At 38.2% G+C, this 19,098-nt stretch overlaps 2 long non-coding RNA genes across 2 annotated transcripts; both read right to left on the bottom strand.

Annotated features, from left to right (window-relative positions):
- Positions 1 to 1,335: 1,335 nt before the first annotated feature.
- Positions 1,336 to 4,590, bottom strand: LOC146447273 (uncharacterized). Its single transcript, XR_014861993.1, has 3 exons — positions 4,483 to 4,590; positions 1,884 to 2,035; positions 1,336 to 1,449 (listed from the first exon to the last, which is right to left on the bottom strand). It is a non-coding gene; the product is annotated as an uncharacterized LOC146447273 (long non-coding RNA).
- Positions 4,591 to 14,355: 9,765 nt separating this feature from the next.
- On the bottom strand, positions 14,356 to 17,633 carry LOC146447272 (uncharacterized). Its single transcript, XR_014861992.1, has 3 exons — positions 17,488 to 17,633; positions 14,898 to 15,049; positions 14,356 to 14,469 (listed from the first exon to the last, which is right to left on the bottom strand). It is a non-coding gene; the product is annotated as an uncharacterized LOC146447272 (long non-coding RNA).
- Between the last annotated feature and the right edge of the window lie 1,465 nt (positions 17,634 to 19,098).

Raw genomic sequence — 19,098 nt, 5'->3', positions numbered from 1 at the left:
CGTCTTGAGGTTTGGGCATGCGTACGTAGTGAACCTCATATAACGAATAGAGAAATATCTCGTTGTTTATTTCAACAAAATGATCAGGCAATGATCAAAAATATGAAAAGCTAGGGGAAAAAACACACTTGTGATTAGTCTATAAAGTCACTTAACGACGAGGGAATCTTTTCATTATTTTAATTTTGTTTAATAAAAAAAAAAAAAAAAACGCTCAATGTATGTGATTGTTCATTCTACCCAAGCCTTGGCATCCGTACAGATCGACGTCGTAGTTCATTTTTTATCTCACTCAAAGAGTTAATTTGTTTAGAAAAGAACTTTGCCGGAAACTTTTACCATCACTTTATAGGGATTCACGCCCTGGCCTCAAAATTAGTTTTTTCAGGTCACACATGTCATAATAGTTAATGATCAACCAGCACGCTAAGTAAGATTAGGGCTGTTGATTGCAAGAACGGCTGATATCTTACTAACGCACGGTTGGATAAGTATGAAACCAACTTAGATCTGTCTACTAAAGAATTTTTTAGGCCGTAAACTTCGAAATTAAGCAGGTTTTTGACCTCCAAACATTGAGCGTGTTCTATAATGTCGTATGCACTGCGCTGTTCAAAGGGCGCTTTGAAATGAAATGCTCAAGCTAAGTTTTTTTTTTGTAATGAAAGAAATATTCTTTTAACTAAAATGGCCCAAAATTTGATTTCTCTGAACTGAACAATTCAACTTCAAATGAGAAAAAACATCATTTTGACAACAACTCGTCATATAATTAGTTTTGACAAATGCGAGCATCTCGAGCGACGGGCTAGGCAAAATTTTCACGCAATTCTAGAAAGTAACTAAGACATTCGCGGAAAGTCTGATTGTGTTGATTAGCTAGGTAAACTTAACTTACGGTATTTAACTGAAAGGACGTTTTGACACAAAGAAGTGCGACAATAACAACACATCAAAACACAAGTTAATTAAGCGATGGTTCTTGAAACGAACAACTTCACAGCTAGATAATAACATCAGGCTAATACGAAAATATTTCGTTCTCCGGCTCTAAAGCAAACATGACAGTGAAAAGAAACAACATAATAAGAACTGGAGTAAACCAGTTCATTTAAGTCGATTGTGCATTTTAGGTGGCCCCGAATCCCTGAATAAAGTTCACTGAATCTAGTTAAACACAACAACACAGCTGAACAGCAGACCAAAAATATTGCCGGCAAAAACATGGCCTTAACTAAACACTTTGATTACTTAGCGATATGTGAAAGAGAAATACAAACTCTAACTGAATAAAACACGATTGTTCAAGACTTACTGAGACCTTTAAGTTGTTTCCCTGTCAGAAGAGAACTTTCTAGCGGCGCCGCTGTGGTTCGCCAGATTCGCTCCCCAGCAAAGTCAGCCGATACCGTTCTATAATGTCGTATGCACTGCGCTGTTCAAAGGGCGCTTTGAAATGAAATGCTCAAGGTAAGTTTTTTTTTGTAATGAAACAAATATTCTTTTAACTGAAATGGCCAAAAATTTGATTAAGCGATGGTTCTTGAAACGAACAATTTCATAGCTAGAATAATAACATCAGGCTAATACGAAAATATCTTGCTCTCCGGCTCTAAAGCAAACATGACAGTGAAAAGAAAGAACATAATAAGAACTGGAGTAAACCAGTTCATTTAAGTCGATTGTGCATTTTAGGTGGCCCCGAATCCCTGAATAAAGTTCACTGAATCTAGTTAAACACAACAACACAGCTGAACAGCAGACCAAAAAAATTGCCGGCAGATCTAGAAACATGGCCTTAACTAAACACTTTGATTACTTAGCGATATGTGAAAGAGAAGTACAAACGCTAACTGAATAAAACACGATTGTTCAAGACTTACTGAGATCTTTAAGTTGTTTCCTGTCAGAAGAGAACTTTCTAGCGGCGCCGCTGTGGTTCGCCAGATTCGCTCCCCAGCAAAGTCAGCCGATACCGTTCCATCGATCAATCGCTGCCACTGACGGCGCGCTGACTTCTCATCGCAAAGAAGGCCTGAAAGTCAATGTGATCATCCTGTTACTAAAATAATAATAGTAATAATAATAAACAAAATAATGGTGACATGTTGTCGCGGAAACGTCATGTTTTCACCCTTTAAGCCCTAATATCAAAGGACAAACTCTCCTGTCTTGTCCCTATATTTTTCTTATAAAAGCCGACTGGGTAGAAGTTATTAAAATATCAAGAGAATTCATCTTGGGTGATCGTATCCTTAATTCTCATGACCTCAGGGATTGAATAAACATTAATTTTACCAGGAGAAATTTGATGCTGATCACTGTTAGGGCTTAAAGGGTTAATCTCTCTACTTTTTATTGTGAAATAATACAACCGTCCTGGCACAAGCCTGACCCCATGCACCAAAGGTCTCTTATGCCAGCGGGGATGATCTTGCCACTCAGTCCGATAACTTGTCTGACGACAAGCCAGGGAGGGAGAGATGAACTGGCCCCTAGACCATAATAAGTACATCCCTTTCGGCTAGCGCTCACATCCGACTGTCTCAAATTCAGCTTCATCTATATATAACATGATTAGCCGTTTTCCAAGTGGTACGTCTTGAGGTTTGGGCATGCGTACGTAGTGAACCTCATATAACGAATAGAGAAAAATCTCGTTGTTTATTTCAACAAAATGATCAGGCAATGATCAAAAATATGAAAAGCTAGGGGGAAAAAACACACTTGTGATTAGTCTATAAAGTCACTTAACGACGAGGGAATCTTTTCATTATTTTAATTTTGTTTAATAAAAAAAAAAAAAAAACGCTCAATGTATGTGATTGTTCATTCTACCCAAGCCTTGGCATCCGTACAAATCGACGTCGTAGTTCATTTTTTATCTCACTCAAAGAGTTAATTTGTTTAGAAAAGAACTTTGCCGGAAACTTTTACCATCACTTTATAGGGATTCACGCCCTGGCCTCAAAAATAGTTTTTTCAGGTCACACATGTCATAATAGTTAATGATCAACCAGCACGCTAAGTAAGAATTAGGGCTGTTGATTGCAAGAACGGCTGATATCTTACTAACGCACGGTTGGATAAGTATGAAACCAACTTAGATCTGTCTACTAAAGAATTTTTTAGGCCGTAAACTTCGAAAATTAAGCAGGTTTTTGACCTCCAAACATTGAGCGTGTTCTATAATGTCGTATGCACTGCGCTGTTCAAAGGGCGCTTTGAAATGAAATGCTCAAGCTAAGTTTTTTTTTGTAATGAAAGAAATATTCTTTTAACTAAAATGGCCCAAAATTTGATTTCTCTGAACTGAACAATTCAACTTCAAATGAGAAAAAACATCATTTTGACAACAACTCGTCATATAATTAGTTTTGACAAATGCGAGCATCTCGAGCGACGGGCTAGGCAAAATTTTCACGCAATTCTAGAAAGTAACTAAGACATTCGCGGAAAGTCTGATTGTGTTGATTAGCTAGGTAAACTTAACTTACGGTATTTAACTGAAAGGACGTTTTGACACAAAGAAGTGCGACAATAACAACACATCAAAACACAAGTTAATTAAGCGATGGTTCTTGAAACGAACAACTTCACAGCTAGATAATAACATCAGGCTAATACGAAAATATTTCGTTCTCCGGCTCTAAAGCAAACATGACAGTGAAAAGAAACAACATAATAAGAACTGGAGTAAACCAGTTCATTTAAGTCGATTGTGCATTTTAGGTGGCCCCGAATCCCTGAATAAAGTTCACTGAATCTAGTTAAACACAACAACACAGCTGAACAGCAGACCAAAAATATTGCCGGCAAAAACATGGCCTTAACTAAACACTTTGATTACTTAGCGATATGTGAAAGAGAAATACAAACTCTAACTGAATAAAACACGATTGTTCAAGACTTACTGAGACCTTTAAGTTGTTTCCCTGTCAGAAGAGAACTTTCTAGCGGCGCCGCTGTGGTTCGCCAGATTCGCTCCCCAGCAAAGTCAGCCGATACCGTTCTATAATGTCGTATGCACTGCGCTGTTCAAAGGGCGCTTTGAAATGAAATGCTCAAGGTAAGTTTTTTTTTGTAATGAAACAAATATTCTTTTAACTGAAATGGCCAAAAATTTGATTAAGCGATGGTTCTTGAAACGAACAATTTCATAGCTAGAATAATAACATCAGGCTAATACGAAAATATCTTGCTCTCCGGCTCTAAAGCAAACATGACAGTGAAAAGAAAGAACATAATAAGAACTGGAGTAAACCAGTTCATTTAAGTCGATTGTGCATTTTAGGTGGCCCCGAATCCCTGAATAAAGTTCACTGAATCTAGTTAAACACAACAACACAGCTGAACAGCAGACCAAAAAAATTGCCGGCAGATCTAGAAACATGGCCTTAACTAAACACTTTGATTACTTAGCGATATGTGAAAGAGAAGTACAAACGCTAACTGAATAAAACACGATTGTTCAAGACTTACTGAGATCTTTAAGTTGTTTCCTGTCAGAAGAGAACTTTCTAGCGGCGCCGCTGTGGTTCGCCAGATTCGCTCCCCAGCAAAGTCAGCCGATACCGTTCCATCGATCAATCGCTGCCACTGACGGCGCGCGCGCTGACTTCTCATCGCAAAGAAGGCCTGAAAGTCAATGTGATCATCCTGTTACTAAAATAATAATAGTAATAATAATAAACAAAATAATGGTGACATGTTGTCGCGGAAACGTCATGTTTTCACCCTTTAAGCCCTAATATCAAAGGACAAACTCTCCTGTCTTGTCCCTATATTTTTCTTATAAAAGCCGACTGGGTAGAAGTTATTAAAATATCAAGAGAATTCATCTTGGGTGATCGTATCCTTAATTCTCATGACCTCAGGGATTGAATAAACATTAATTTTACCAGGAGAAATTTGATGCTGATCACTGTTAGGGCTTAAAGGGTTAATCTCTCTACTTTTTATTGTGAAATAATACAACCGTCCTGGCACAAGCCTGACCCCATGCACCAAAGGTCTCTTATGCCAGCGGGGATGATCTTGCCACTCAGTCCGATAACTTGTCTGACGACAAGCCAGGGAGGGAGAGATGAACTGGCCCCTAGACCATAATAAGTACATCCCTTTCGGCTAGCGCTCACATCCGACTGTCTCAAATTCAGCTTCATCTATATATAACATGATTAGCCGTCTTCCAAGTGGTACGTCTTGAGGTTTGGGCATGCGTACGTAGTGAACCTCATATAACGAATAGAGAAATATCTCGTTGTTTATTTCAACAAAATGATCAGGCAATGATCAAAAATATGAAAAGCTAGGGGGAAAAAACACACTTGTGATTAGTCTATAAAGTCACTTAACGACGAGGGAATCTTTTCATTATTTTAATTTTGTTTAATAAAAAAAAAAAAAAAAACGCTCAATGTATGTGATTGTTCATTCTACCCAAGCCTTGGCATCCGTACAGATCGACGTCGTAGTTCATTTTTTATCTCACTCAAAGAGTTAATTTGTTTAGAAAAGAACTTTGCCGGAAACTTTTACCATCACTTTATAGGGATTCACGCCCTGGCCTCAAAATTAGTTTTTTCAGGTCACACATGTCATAATAGTTAATGATCAACCAGCACGCTAAGTAAGAATTAGGGCTGTTGATTGCAAGAACGGCTGATATCTTACTAACGCACGGTTGGATAAGTATGAAACCAACTTAGATCTGTCTACTAAAGAATTTTTTAGGCCGTAAACTTCGAAAATTAAGCAGGTTTTTGACCTCCAAACATTGAGCGTGTTCTATAATGTCGTATGCACTGCGCTGTTCAAAGGGCGCTTTGAAATGAAATGCTCAAGCTAAGTTTTTTTTTGTAATGAAAGAAATATTCTTTTAACTAAAATGGCCCAAAATTTGATTTCTCTGAACTGGAAAATTCAACTTCAAATGAGAAAAAACATCATTTTGACAACAACTCGTCATATAATTAGTTTTGACAAATGCGAGCATCTCGAGCGACGGGCTAGGCAAAATTTTCACGCAATTCTAGAAAGTAACTAAGACATTCGCGGAAAGTCTGATTGTGTTGATTAGCTAGGTAAACTTAACTTACGGTATTTAACTGAAAGGACGTTTTGACACAAAGAAGTGCGACAATAACAACACATCAAAACACAAGTTAATTAAGCGATGGTTCTTGAAACGAACAACTTCACAGCTAGATAATAACATCAGGCTAATACGAAAATATTTCGTTCTCCGGCTCTAAAGCAAACATGACAGTGAAAAGAAACAACATAATAAGAACTGGAGTAAACCAGTTCATTTAAGTCGATTGTGCATTTTAGGTGGCCCCGAATCCCTGAATAAAGTTCACTGAATCTAGTTAAACACAACAACACAGCTGAACAGCAGACCAAAAATATTGCCGGCAAAAACATGGCCTTAACTAAACACTTTGATTACTTAGCGATATGTGAAAGAGAAATACAAACTCTAACTGAATAAAACACGATTGTTCAAGACTTACTGAGACCTTTAAGTTGTTTCTCCTGTCAGAAGAGAACTTTCTAGCGGCGCCGCTGTGGTTCGCCAGATTCGCTCCCCAGCAAAGTCAGCCGATACCGTTCTATAATGTCGTATGCACTGCGCTGTTCAAAGGGCGCTTTGAAATGAAATGCTCAAGGTAAGTTTTTTTTTGTAATGAAACAAATATTCTTTTAACTGAAATGGCCAAAAATTTGATTAAGCGATGGTTCTTGAAACGAACAATTTCATAGCTAGAATAATAACATCAGGCTAATACGAAAATATCTTGCTCTCCGGCTCTAAAGCAAACATGACAGTGAAAAGAAAGAACATAATAAGAACTGGAGTAAACCAGTTCATTTAAGTCGATTGTGCATTTTAGGTGGCCCCGAATCCCTGAATAAAGTTCACTGAATCTAGTTAAACACAACAACACAGCTGAACAGCAGACCAAAAAAATTGCCGGCAGATCTAGAAACATGGCCTTAACTAAACACTTTGATTACTTAGCGATATGTGAAAGAGAAGTACAAACGCTAACTGAATAAAACACGATTGTTCAAGACTTACTGAGATCTTTAAGTTGTTTCCTGTCAGAAGAGAACTTTCTAGCGGCGCCGCTGTGGTTCGCCAGATTCGCTCCCCAGCAAAGTCAGCCGATACCGTTCCATCGATCAATCGCTGCCACTGACGGCGCGCGCGCTGACTTCTCATCGCAAAGAAGGCCTGAAAGTCAATGTGATCATCCTGTTACTAAAATAATAATAGTAATAATAATAAACAAAATAATGGTGACATGTTGTCGCGGAAACGTCATGTTTTCACCCTTTAAGCCCTAATATCAAAGGACAAACTCTCCTGTCTTGTCCCTATATTTTTCTTATAAAAGCCGACTGGGTAGAAGTTATTAAAATATCAAGAGAATTCATCTTGGGTGATCGTATCCTTAATTCTCATGACCTCAGGGATTGAATAAACATTAATTTTACCAGGAGAAATTTGATGCTGATCACTGTTAGGGCTTAAAGGGTTAATCTCTCTACTTTTTATTGTGAAATAATACAACCGTCCTGGCACAAGCCTGACCCCATGCACCAAAGGTCTCTTATGCCAGCGGGGATGATCTTGCCACTCAGTCCGATAACTTGTCTGACGACAAGCCAGGGAGGGAGAGATGAACTGGCCCCTAGACCATAATAAGTACATCCCTTTCGGCTAGCGCTCACATCCGACTGTCTCAAATTCAGCTTCATCTATATATAACATGATTAGCCGTCTTCCAAGTGGTACGTCTTGAGGTTTGGGCATGCGTACGTAGTGAACCTCATATAACGAATAGAGAAATATCTCGTTGTTTATTTCAACAAAATGATCAGGCAATGATCAAAAATATGAAAAGCTAGGGGGAAAAAACACACTTGTGATTAGTCTATAAAGTCACTTAACGACGAGGGAATCTTTTCATTATTTTAATTTTGTTTAATAAAAAAAAAAAAAAAAACGCTCAATGTATGTGATTGTTCATTCTACCCAAGCCTTGGCATCCGTACAGATCGACGTCGTAGTTCATTTTTTATCTCACTCAAAGAGTTAATTTGTTTAGAAAAGAACTTTGCCGGAAACTTTTACCATCACTTTATAGGGATTCACGCCCTGGCCTCAAAATTAGTTTTTTCAGGTCACACATGTCATAATAGTTAATGATCAACCAGCACGCTAAGTAAGAATTAGGGCTGTTGATTGCAAGAACGGCTGATATCTTACTAACGCACGGTTGGATAAGTATGAAACCAACTTAGATCTGTCTACTAAAGAATTTTTTAGGCCGTAAACTTCGAAAATTAAGCAGGTTTTTGACCTCCAAACATTGAGCGTGTTCTATAATGTCGTATGCACTGCGCTGTTCAAAGGGCGCTTTGAAATGAAATGCTCAAGCTAAGTTTTTTTTTGTAATGAAAGAAATATTCTTTTAACTAAAATGGCCCAAAATTTGATTTCTCTGAACTGGAAAATTCAACTTCAAATGAGAAAAAACATCATTTTGACAACAACTCGTCATATAATTAGTTTTGACAAATGCGAGCATCTCGAGCGACGGGCTAGGCAAAATTTTCACGCAATTCTAGAAAGTAACTAAGACATTCGCGGAAAGTCTGATTGTGTTGATTAGCTAGGTAAACTTAACTTACGGTATTTAACTGAAAGGACGTTTTGACACAAAGAAGTGCGACAATAACAACACATCAAAACACAAGTTAATTAAGCGATGGTTCTTGAAACGAACAACTTCACAGCTAGATAATAACATCAGGCTAATACGAAAATATTTCGTTCTCCGGCTCTAAAGCAAACATGACAGTGAAAAGAAACAACATAATAAGAACTGGAGTAAACCAGTTCATTTAAGTCGATTGTGCATTTTAGGTGGCCCCGAATCCCTGAATAAAGTTCACTGAATCTAGTTAAACACAACAACACAGCTGAACAGCAGACCAAAAATATTGCCGGCAAAAACATGGCCTTAACTAAACACTTTGATTACTTAGCGATATGTGAAAGAGAAATACAAACTCTAACTGAATAAAACACGATTGTTCAAGACTTACTGAGACCTTTAAGTTGTTTCCCTGTCAGAAGAGAACTTTCTAGCGGCGCCGCTGTGGTTCGCCAGATTCGCTCCCCAGCAAAGTCAGCCGATACCGTTCTATAATGTCGTATGCACTGCGCTGTTCAAAGGGCGCTTTGAAATGAAATGCTCAAGGTAAGTTTTTTTTTGTAATGAAACAAATATTCTTTTAACTGAAATGGCCAAAAATTTGATTAAGCGATGGTTCTTGAAACGAACAATTTCATAGCTAGAATAATAACATCAGGCTAATACGAAAATATCTTGCTCTCCGGCTCTAAAGCAAACATGACAGTGAAAAGAAAGAACATAATAAGAACTGGAGTAAACCAGTTCATTTAAGTCGATTGTGCATTTTAGGTGGCCCCGAATCCCTGAATAAAGTTCACTGAATCTAGTTAAACACAACAACACAGCTGAACAGCAGACCAAAAAAATTGCCGGCAGATCTAGAAACATGGCCTTAACTAAACACTTTGATTACTTAGCGATATGTGAAAGAGAAGTACAAACGCTAACTGAATAAAACACGATTGTTCAAGACTTACTGAGATCTTTAAGTTGTTTCCTGTCAGAAGAGAACTTTCTAGCGGCGCCGCTGTGGTTCGCCAGATTCGCTCCCCAGCAAAGTCAGCCGATACCGTTCCATCGATCAATCGCTGCCACTGACGGCGCGCGCGCTGACTTCTCATCGCAAAGAAGGCCTGAAAGTCAATGTGATCATCCTGTTACTAAAATAATAATAGTAATAATAATAAACAAAATAATGGTGACATGTTGTCGCGGAAACGTCATGTTTTCACCCTTTAAGCCCTAATATCAAAGGACAAACTCTCCTGTCTTGTCCCTATATTTTTCTTATAAAAGCCGACTGGGTAGAAGTTATTAAAATATCAAGAGAATTCATCTTGGGTGATCGTATCCTTAATTCTCATGACCTCAGGGATTGAATAAACATTAATTTTACCAGGAGAAATTTGATGCTGATCACTGTTAGGGCTTAAAGGGTTAATCTCTCTACTTTTTATTGTGAAATAATACAACCGTCCTGGCACAAGCCTGACCCCATGCACCAAAGGTCTCTTATGCCAGCGGGGATGATCTTGCCACTCAGTCCGATAACTTGTCTGACGACAAGCCAGGGAGGGAGAGATGAACTGGCCCCTAGACCATAATAAGTACATCCCTTTCGGCTAGCGCTCACATCCGACTGTCTCAAATTCAGCTTCATCTATATATAACATGATTAGCCGTCTTCCAAGTGGTACGTCTTGAGGTTTGGGCATGCGTACGTAGTGAACCTCATATAACGAATAGAGAAATATCTCGTTGTTTATTTCAACAAAATGATCAGGCAATGATCAAAAATATGAAAAGCTAGGGGGAAAAAACACACTTGTGATTAGTCTATAAAGTCACTTAACGACGAGGGAATCTTTTCATTATTTTAATTTTGTTTAATAAAAAAAAAAAAAAAAACGCTCAATGTATGTGATTGTTCATTCTACCCAAGCCTTGGCATCCGTACAGATCGACGTCGTAGTTCATTTTTTATCTCACTCAAAGAGTTAATTTGTTTAGAAAAGAACTTTGCCGGAAACTTTTACCATCACTTTATAGGGATTCACGCCCTGGCCTCAAAATTAGTTTTTTCAGGTCACACATGTCATAATAGTTAATGATCAACCAGCACGCTAAGTAAGAATTAGGGCTGTTGATTGCAAGAACGGCTGATATCTTACTAACGCACGGTTGGATAAGTATGAAACCAACTTAGATCTGTCTACTAAAGAATTTTTTAGGCCGTAAACTTCGAAAATTAAGCAGGTTTTTGACCTCCAAACATTGAGCGTGTTCTATAATGTCGTATGCACTGCGCTGTTCAAAGGGCGCTTTGAAATGAAATGCTCAAGCTAAGTTTTTTTTTGTAATGAAAGAAATATTCTTTTAACTAAAATGGCCCAAAATTTGATTTCTCTGAACTGGAACAATTCAACTTCAAATGAGAAAAAACATCATTTTGACAACAACTCGTCATATAATTAGTTTTGACAAATGCGAGCATCTCGAGCGACGGGCTAGGCAAAATTTTCACGCAATTCTAGAAAGTAACTAAGACATTCGCGGAAAGTCTGATTGTGTTGATTAGCTAGGTAAACTTAACTTACGGTATTTAACTGAAAGGACGTTTTGACACAAAGAAGTGCGACAATAACAACACATCAAAACACAAGTTAATTAAGCGATGGTTCTTGAAACGAACAACTTCACAGCTAGATAATAACATCAGGCTAATACGAAAATATTTCGTTCTCCGGCTCTAAAGCAAACATGACAGTGAAAAGAAACAACATAATAAGAACTGGAGTAAACCAGTTCATTTAAGTCGATTGTGCATTTTAGGTGGCCCCGAATCCCTGAATAAAGTTCACTGAATCTAGTTAAACACAACAACACAGCTGAACAGCAGACCAAAAATATTGCCGGCAAAAACATGGCCTTAACTAAACACTTTGATTACTTAGCGATATGTGAAAGAGAAATACAAACTCTAACTGAATAAAACACGATTGTTCAAGACTTACTGAGACCTTTAAGTTGTTTCCCTGTCAGAAGAGAACTTTCTAGCGGCGCCGCTGTGGTTCGCCAGATTCGCTCCCCAGCAAAGTCAGCCGATACCGTTCTATAATGTCGTATGCACTGCGCTGTTCAAAGGGCGCTTTGAAATGAAATGCTCAAGGTAAGTTTTTTTTTGTAATGAAACAAATATTCTTTTAACTGAAATGGCCAAAAATTTGATTAAGCGATGGTTCTTGAAACGAACAATTTCATAGCTAGAATAATAACATCAGGCTAATACGAAAATATCTTGCTCTCCGGCTCTAAAGCAAACATGACAGTGAAAAGAAAGAACATAATAAGAACTGGAGTAAACCAGTTCATTTAAGTCGATTGTGCATTTTAGGTGGCCCCGAATCCCTGAATAAAGTTCACTGAATCTAGTTAAACACAACAACACAGCTGAACAGCAGACCAAAAAAATTGCCGGCAGATCTAGAAACATGGCCTTAACTAAACACTTTGATTACTTAGCGATATGTGAAAGAGAAGTACAAACGCTAACTGAATAAAACACGATTGTTCAAGACTTACTGAGATCTTTAAGTTGTTTCCTGTCAGAAGAGAACTTTCTAGCGGCGCCGCTGTGGTTCGCCAGATTCGCTCCCCAGCAAAGTCAGCCGATACCGTTCCATCGATCAATCGCTGCCACTGACGGCGCGCGCGCTGACTTCTCATCGCAAAGAAGGCCTGAAAGTCAATGTGATCATCCTGTTACTAAAATAATAATAGTAATAATAATAAACAAAATAATGGTGACATGTTGTCGCGGAAACGTCATGTTTTCACCCTTTAAGCCCTAATATCAAAGGACAAACTCTCCTGTCTTGTCCCTATATTTTTCTTATAAAAGCCGACTGGGTAGAAGTTATTAAAATATCAAGAGAATTCATCTTGGGTGATCGTATCCTTAATTCTCATGACCTCAGGGATTGAATAAACATTAATTTTACCAGGAGAAATTTGATGCTGATCACTGTTAGGGCTTAAAGGGTTAATCTCTCTACTTTTTATTGTGAAATAATACAACCGTCCTGGCACAAGCCTGACCCCATGCACCAAAGGTCTCTTATGCCAGCGGGGATGATCTTGCCACTCAGTCTCCGATAACTTGTCTGACGACAAGCCAGGGAGGGAGAGATGAACTGGCCCCTAGACCATAATAAGTACATCCCTTTCGGCTAGCGCTCACATCCGACTGTCTCAAATTCAGCTTCATCTATATATAACATGATTAGCCGTCTTCCAAGTGGTACGTCTTGAGGTTTGGGCATGCGTACGTAGTGAACCTCATATAACGAATAGAGAAATATCTCGTTGTTTATTTCAACAAAATGATCAGGCAATGATCAAAAATATGAAAAGCTAGGGGGAAAAAACACACTTGTGATTAGTCTATAAAGTCACTTAACGACGAGGGAATCTTTTCATTATTTTAATTTTGTTTAATAAAAAAAAAAAAAAAACGCTCAATGTATGTGATTGTTCATTCTACCCAAGCCTTGGCATCCGTACAGATCGACGTCGTAGTTCATTTTTTATCTCACTCAAAGAGTTAATTTGTTTAGAAAAGAACTTTGCCGGAAACTTTTACCATCACTTTATAGGGATTCACGCCCTGGCCTCAAAATTAGTTTTTTCAGGTCACACATGTCATAATAGTTAATGATCAACCAGCACGCTAAGTAAGAATTAGGGCTGTTGATTGCAAGAACGGCTGATATCTTACTAACGCACGGTTGGATAAGTATGAAACCAACTTAGATCTGTCTACTAAAGAATTTTTTAGGCCGTAAACTTCGAAAATTAAGCAGGTTTTTGACCTCCAAACATTGAGCGTGTTCTATAATGTCGTATGCACTGCGCTGTTCAAAGGGCGCTTTGAAATGAAATGCTCAAGCTAAGTTTTTTTTTTGTAATGAAAGAAATATTCTTTTAACTAAAATGGCCCAAAATTTGATTTCTCTGAACTGGAACAATTCAACTTCAAATGAGAAAAAACATCATTTTGACAACAACTCGTCATATAATTAGTTTTGACAAATGCGAGCATCTCGAGCGACGGGCTAGGCAAAATTTTCACGCAATTCTAGAAAGTAACTAAGACATTCGCGGAAAGTCTGATTGTGTTGATTAGCTAGGTAAACTTAACTTACAGTATTTAACTGAAAGGACGTTTTGACACAAAGAAGTGCGACAATAACAACACATCAAAACACAAGTTAATTAAGCGATGGTTCTTGAAACGAACAACTTCACAGCTAGATAATAACATCAGGCTAATACGAAAATATTTCGTTCTCCGGCTCTAAAGCAAACATGACAGTGAAAAGAAACAACATAATAAGAACTGGAGTAAACCAGTTCATTTAAGTCGATTGTGCATTTTAGGTGGCCCCGAATCCCTGAATAAAGTTCACTGAATCTAGTTAAACACAACAACACAGCTGAACAGCAGACCAAAAATATTGCCGGCAAAAACATGGCCTTAACTAAACACTTTGATTACTTAGCGATATGTGAAAGAGAAATACAAACTCTAACTGAATAAAACACGATTGTTCAAGACTTACTGAGACCTTTAAGTTGTTTCCCTGTCAGAAGAGAACTTTCTAGCGGCGCCGCTGTGGTTCGCCAGATTCGCTCCCCAGCAAAGTCAGCCGATACCGTTCTATAATGTCGTATGCACTGCGCTGTTCAAAGGGCGCTTTGAAATGAAATGCTCAAGGTAAGTTTTTTTTTGTAATGAAACAAATATTCTTTTAACTGAAATGGCCAAAAATTTGATTAAGCGATGGTTCTTGAAACGAACAATTTCATAGCTAGAATAATAACATCAGGCTAATACGAAAATATCTTGCTCTCCGGCTCTAAAGCAAACATGACAGTGAAAAGAAAGAACATAATAAGAACTGGAGTAAACCAGTTTATTTAAGTCGATTGTGCATTTTAGGTGGCCCCGAATCCCTGAATAAAGTTCACTGAATCTAGTTAAACACAACAACACAGCTGAACAGCAGACGAAAAAAATTGCCGGCAGAAACATGGCCTTAACTAAACACTTTGATTACTTAGCGATATGTGAAAGAGAAGTACAAACTCTAACTGAATAAAACACGATTGTTCAAGACTTACTGAGATCTTTAAGTTGTTTCCTGTCAGAAGAGAACTTTCTAGCGGCGCCGCTGTGGTTCGCCAGATTCGCTCCCCAGCAAAGTCAGCCGATACCGTTCCATCGATCAATCGCTGCCACTGACGGCGCGCTGACTTCTCATCGCAAAGAAGGCCTGAAAGTCAATGTGATCATCCTGTTACTAAAATAATAATAGTAATAATAATAAACAAAATAATGGTGACATGTTGTCGCGGAAACGTCATGTTTTCACCCTTTAAGCCCTAATATCAAAGGACAAACTCTCCTGTCTTGTCCCTATATTTTTCTTATAAAAGCCGACTGGGTAGAAGTTATTAAAATATCAAGAGAATTCATCTTGGGTGATCGTATCCTTAATTCTCATGACCTCAGGGATTGAATAAACATTAATTTTACCAGGAGAAATTTGATGCTGATCACTGTTAGGGCTTAAAGGGTTAATCTCTCTACTTTTTATTGTGAAATAATACAACCGTCCTGGCACAAGCCTGACCCCATGCACCAAAGGTCTCTTATGCCAGCGGGGATGATCTTGCCACTCAGTCCGATAACTTGTCTGACGACAAGCCAGGGAGGGAGAGATGAACTGGCCCCTAGACCATAATAAGTACATCCCTTTCGGCTAGCGCTCACATCCGACTGTCTCAAATTCAGCTTCATCTATATATAACATGATTAGCCGTCTTCCAAGTGGTACGTCTTGAGGTTTGGGCATGCGTACGTAGTGAACCTCATATAACGAATAGAGAAATATCTCGTTGTTTATTTCAACAAAATGATCAGGCAATGATCAAAAATATGAAAAGCTAGGGGGAAAAAACACACTTGTGATTAGTCTATAAAGTCACTTAACGACGAGGGAATCTTTTCATTATTTTAATTTTGTTTAATAAAAAAAAAAAACGCTCAATGTATGTGATTGTTCATTCTACCCAAGCCTTGGCATCCGTACAGATCGACGTCGTAGTTCATTTTTTATCTCACTCAAAGAGTTAATTTGTTTAGAAAAGAACTTTGCCGGAAACTTTTACCATCACTTTATAGGGATTCACGCCCTGGCCTCAAAATTAGTTTTTTCAGGTCACACATGTCATAATAGTTAATGATCAACCAGCACGCTAAGTAAGAATTAGGGCTGTTGATTGCAAGAACGGCTGATATCTTACTAACGCACGGTTGGATAAGTATGAAACCAACTTAGATCTGTCTACTAAAGAATTTTTTAGGCCGTAAACTTCGAAAATTAAGCAGGTTTTTGACCTCCAAACATTGAGCGTGTTCTATAATGTCGTATGCACTGCGCTGTTCAAAGGGCGCTTTGAAATGAAATGCTCAAGCTAAGTTTTTTTTTTGTAATGAAAGAAATATTCTTTTAACTAAAATGGCCCAAAATTTGATTTCTCTGAACTGAACAATTCAACTTCAAATGAGAAAAAACATCATTTTGACAACAACTCGTCATATAATTAGTTTTGACAAATGCGAGCATCTCGAGCGACGGGCTAGGCAAAATTTTCACGCAATTCTAGAAAGTAACTAAGACATTCGCGGAAAGTCTGATTGTGTTGATTAGCTAGGTAAACTTAACTTACGGTATTTAACTGAAAGGACGTTTTGACACAAAGAAGTGCGACAATAACAACACATCAAAACACAAGTTAATTAAGCGATGGTTCTTGAAACGAACAACTTCACAGCTAGATAATAACATCAGGCTAATACGAAAATATTTCGTTCTCCGGCTCTAAAGCAAACATGACAGTGAAAAGAAACAACATAATAAGAACTGGAGTAAACCAGTTCATTTAAGTCGATTGTGCATTTTAGGTGGCCCCGAATCCCTGAATAAAGTTCACTGAATCTAGTTAAACACAACAACACAGCTGAACAGCAGACCAAAAATATTGCCGGCAAAAACATGGCCTTAACTAAACACTTTGATTACTTAGCGATATGTGAAAGAGAAATACAAACTCTAACTGAATAAAACACGATTGTTCAAGACTTACTGAGACCTTTAAGTTGTTTCCCTGTCAGAAGAGAACTTTCTAGCGGCGCCGCTGTGGTTCGCCAGATTCGCTCCCCAGCAAAGTCAGCCGATACCGTTCTATAATGTCGTATGCACTGCGCTGTTCAAAGGGCGCTTTGAAATGAAATGCTCAAGGTAAGTTTTTTTTTGTAATGAAACAAATATTCTTTTAACTGAAATGGCCAAAAATTTGATTAAGCGATGGTTCTTGAAACGAACAATTTCATAGCTAGAATAATAACATCAGGCTAATACGAAAATATCTTGCTCTCCGGCTCTAAAGCAAACATGACAGTGAAAAGAAAGAACATAATAAGAACTGGAGTAAACCAGTTTATTTAAGTCGATTGTGCATTTTAGGTGGCCCCGAATCCCTGAATAAAGTTCACTGAATCTAGTTAAACACAACAACACAGCTGAACAGCAGACGAAAAAAATTGCCGGCAGAAACATGGCCTTAACTAAACACTTTGATTACTTAGCGATATGTGAAAGAGAAGTACCAACTCTAACTGAATAAAACACGATTGTTCAAGACTTACTGAGATCTTTAAGTTGTTTCCTGTCAGAAGAGAACTTTCTAGCGGCGCCGCTGTGGTTCGCCAGATTCGCTCCCCAGCAAAGTCAGCCGATACCGTTCCATCGATCAATCGCTGCCACTGACGGCGCGCTGACTTCTCATCGCAAAGAAGGCCTGAAAGTCAATGTGATCATCCTGTTACTAAAATAACAATAGTAATAATAATAAACAAAATAATGGTGACATGTTGTCGCGGAAACGTCATGTTTTCACCCTTTAAGCCCTAATATCAAAGGACAAACTCTCCTGTCTTGTCCCTATATTTTTCTTATAAAAGCCGACTGGGTAGAAGTTATTAAAATATCAAGAGAATTCATCTTGGGTGATCGTATCCTTAATTCTCATGACCTCAGGGATTGAATAAACATTAATTTTACCAGGAGAAATTTGATGCTGATCACTGTTAGGGCTTAAAGGGTTAATCTCTCTACTTTTTATTGTGAAATAATACAACCGTCCTGGCACAAGCCTGACCCCATGCACCAAAGGTCTCTTATGCCAGCGGGGATGATCTTGCCACTCAGTCCGATAACTTGTCTGACGACAAGCCAGGGAGGGAGAGATGAACTGGCCCCTAGACCATAATAAGTACATCCCTTTCGGCTAGCGCTCACATCCGACTGTCTCAAATTCAGCTTCATCTATATATAACATGATTAGCCGTCTTCCAAGTGGTACGTCTTGAGGTTTGGGCATGCGTACGTAGTGAACCTCATATAACGAATAGAGAAATATCTCGTTGTTTATTTCAACAAAATGATCAGGCAATGATCAAAAATATGAAAAGCTAGGGGGAAAAAACACACTTGTGATTAGTCTATAAAGTCACTTAACGACGAGGGAATCTTTTCATTATTTTAATTTTGTTTAATAAAAAAAAAAACGCTCAATGTATGTGATTGTTCATTCTACCCAAGCCTTGGCATCCGTACAGATCGACGTCGTAGTTCATTTTTTATCTCACTCAAAGAGTTAATTTGTTTAGAAAAGAACTTTGCCGGAAACTTTTACCATCACTTTATAGGGATTCACGCCCTGGCCTCAAAATTAGTTTTTTCAGGTCACACATGTCATAATAGTTAATGATCAACCAGCACGCTAAGTAAGAATTAGGGCTGTTGATTGCAAGAACGGCTGATATCTTACTAACGCACGGTTGGATAAGTATGAAACCAACTTAGATCATCTGTCTACTAAAGAATTTTTTAGGCCGTAACTTCGAAAATTAAGCAGGTTTTTGACCTCCAAACATTGAGCGTGTTCTATAATGTCGTATGCACTGCGCTGTTCAAAGGCGCTTTGAAATGAAATGCTCAAGCTAAGTTTTTTTTTGTAATGAAAGAATATTCTTTTAACTAAATGGCCCAAAATTTGATTTCTCTGAACTGAACAATTCAACTTCAAATGAGAAAAAACATCATTTTGACAACAACTCGTCATATAATTAGTTTTGACAAATGCGAGCATCTCGAGCGACGGGCTAGGCAAAATTTTCACGCAATTCTAGAAAGTAACCTAAGACATTCGCGGAAAGTCTGATTGTGTTGATTAGCTAGGTAAACTTAACTTACGG

Source organism: Pavona decussata, unplaced genomic scaffold, assembly GCF_977016875.1.
Source record: "Pavona decussata unplaced genomic scaffold, jaPavDecu1.1 SCAFFOLD_2531, whole genome shotgun sequence".
Lineage (NCBI taxonomy): Eukaryota > Metazoa > Cnidaria > Anthozoa > Scleractinia > Agariciidae > Pavona > Pavona decussata.
The sequence above is the reverse complement of the archived record's forward strand: the minus strand, read 5'-3'. Positions and strand labels throughout refer to the sequence as shown.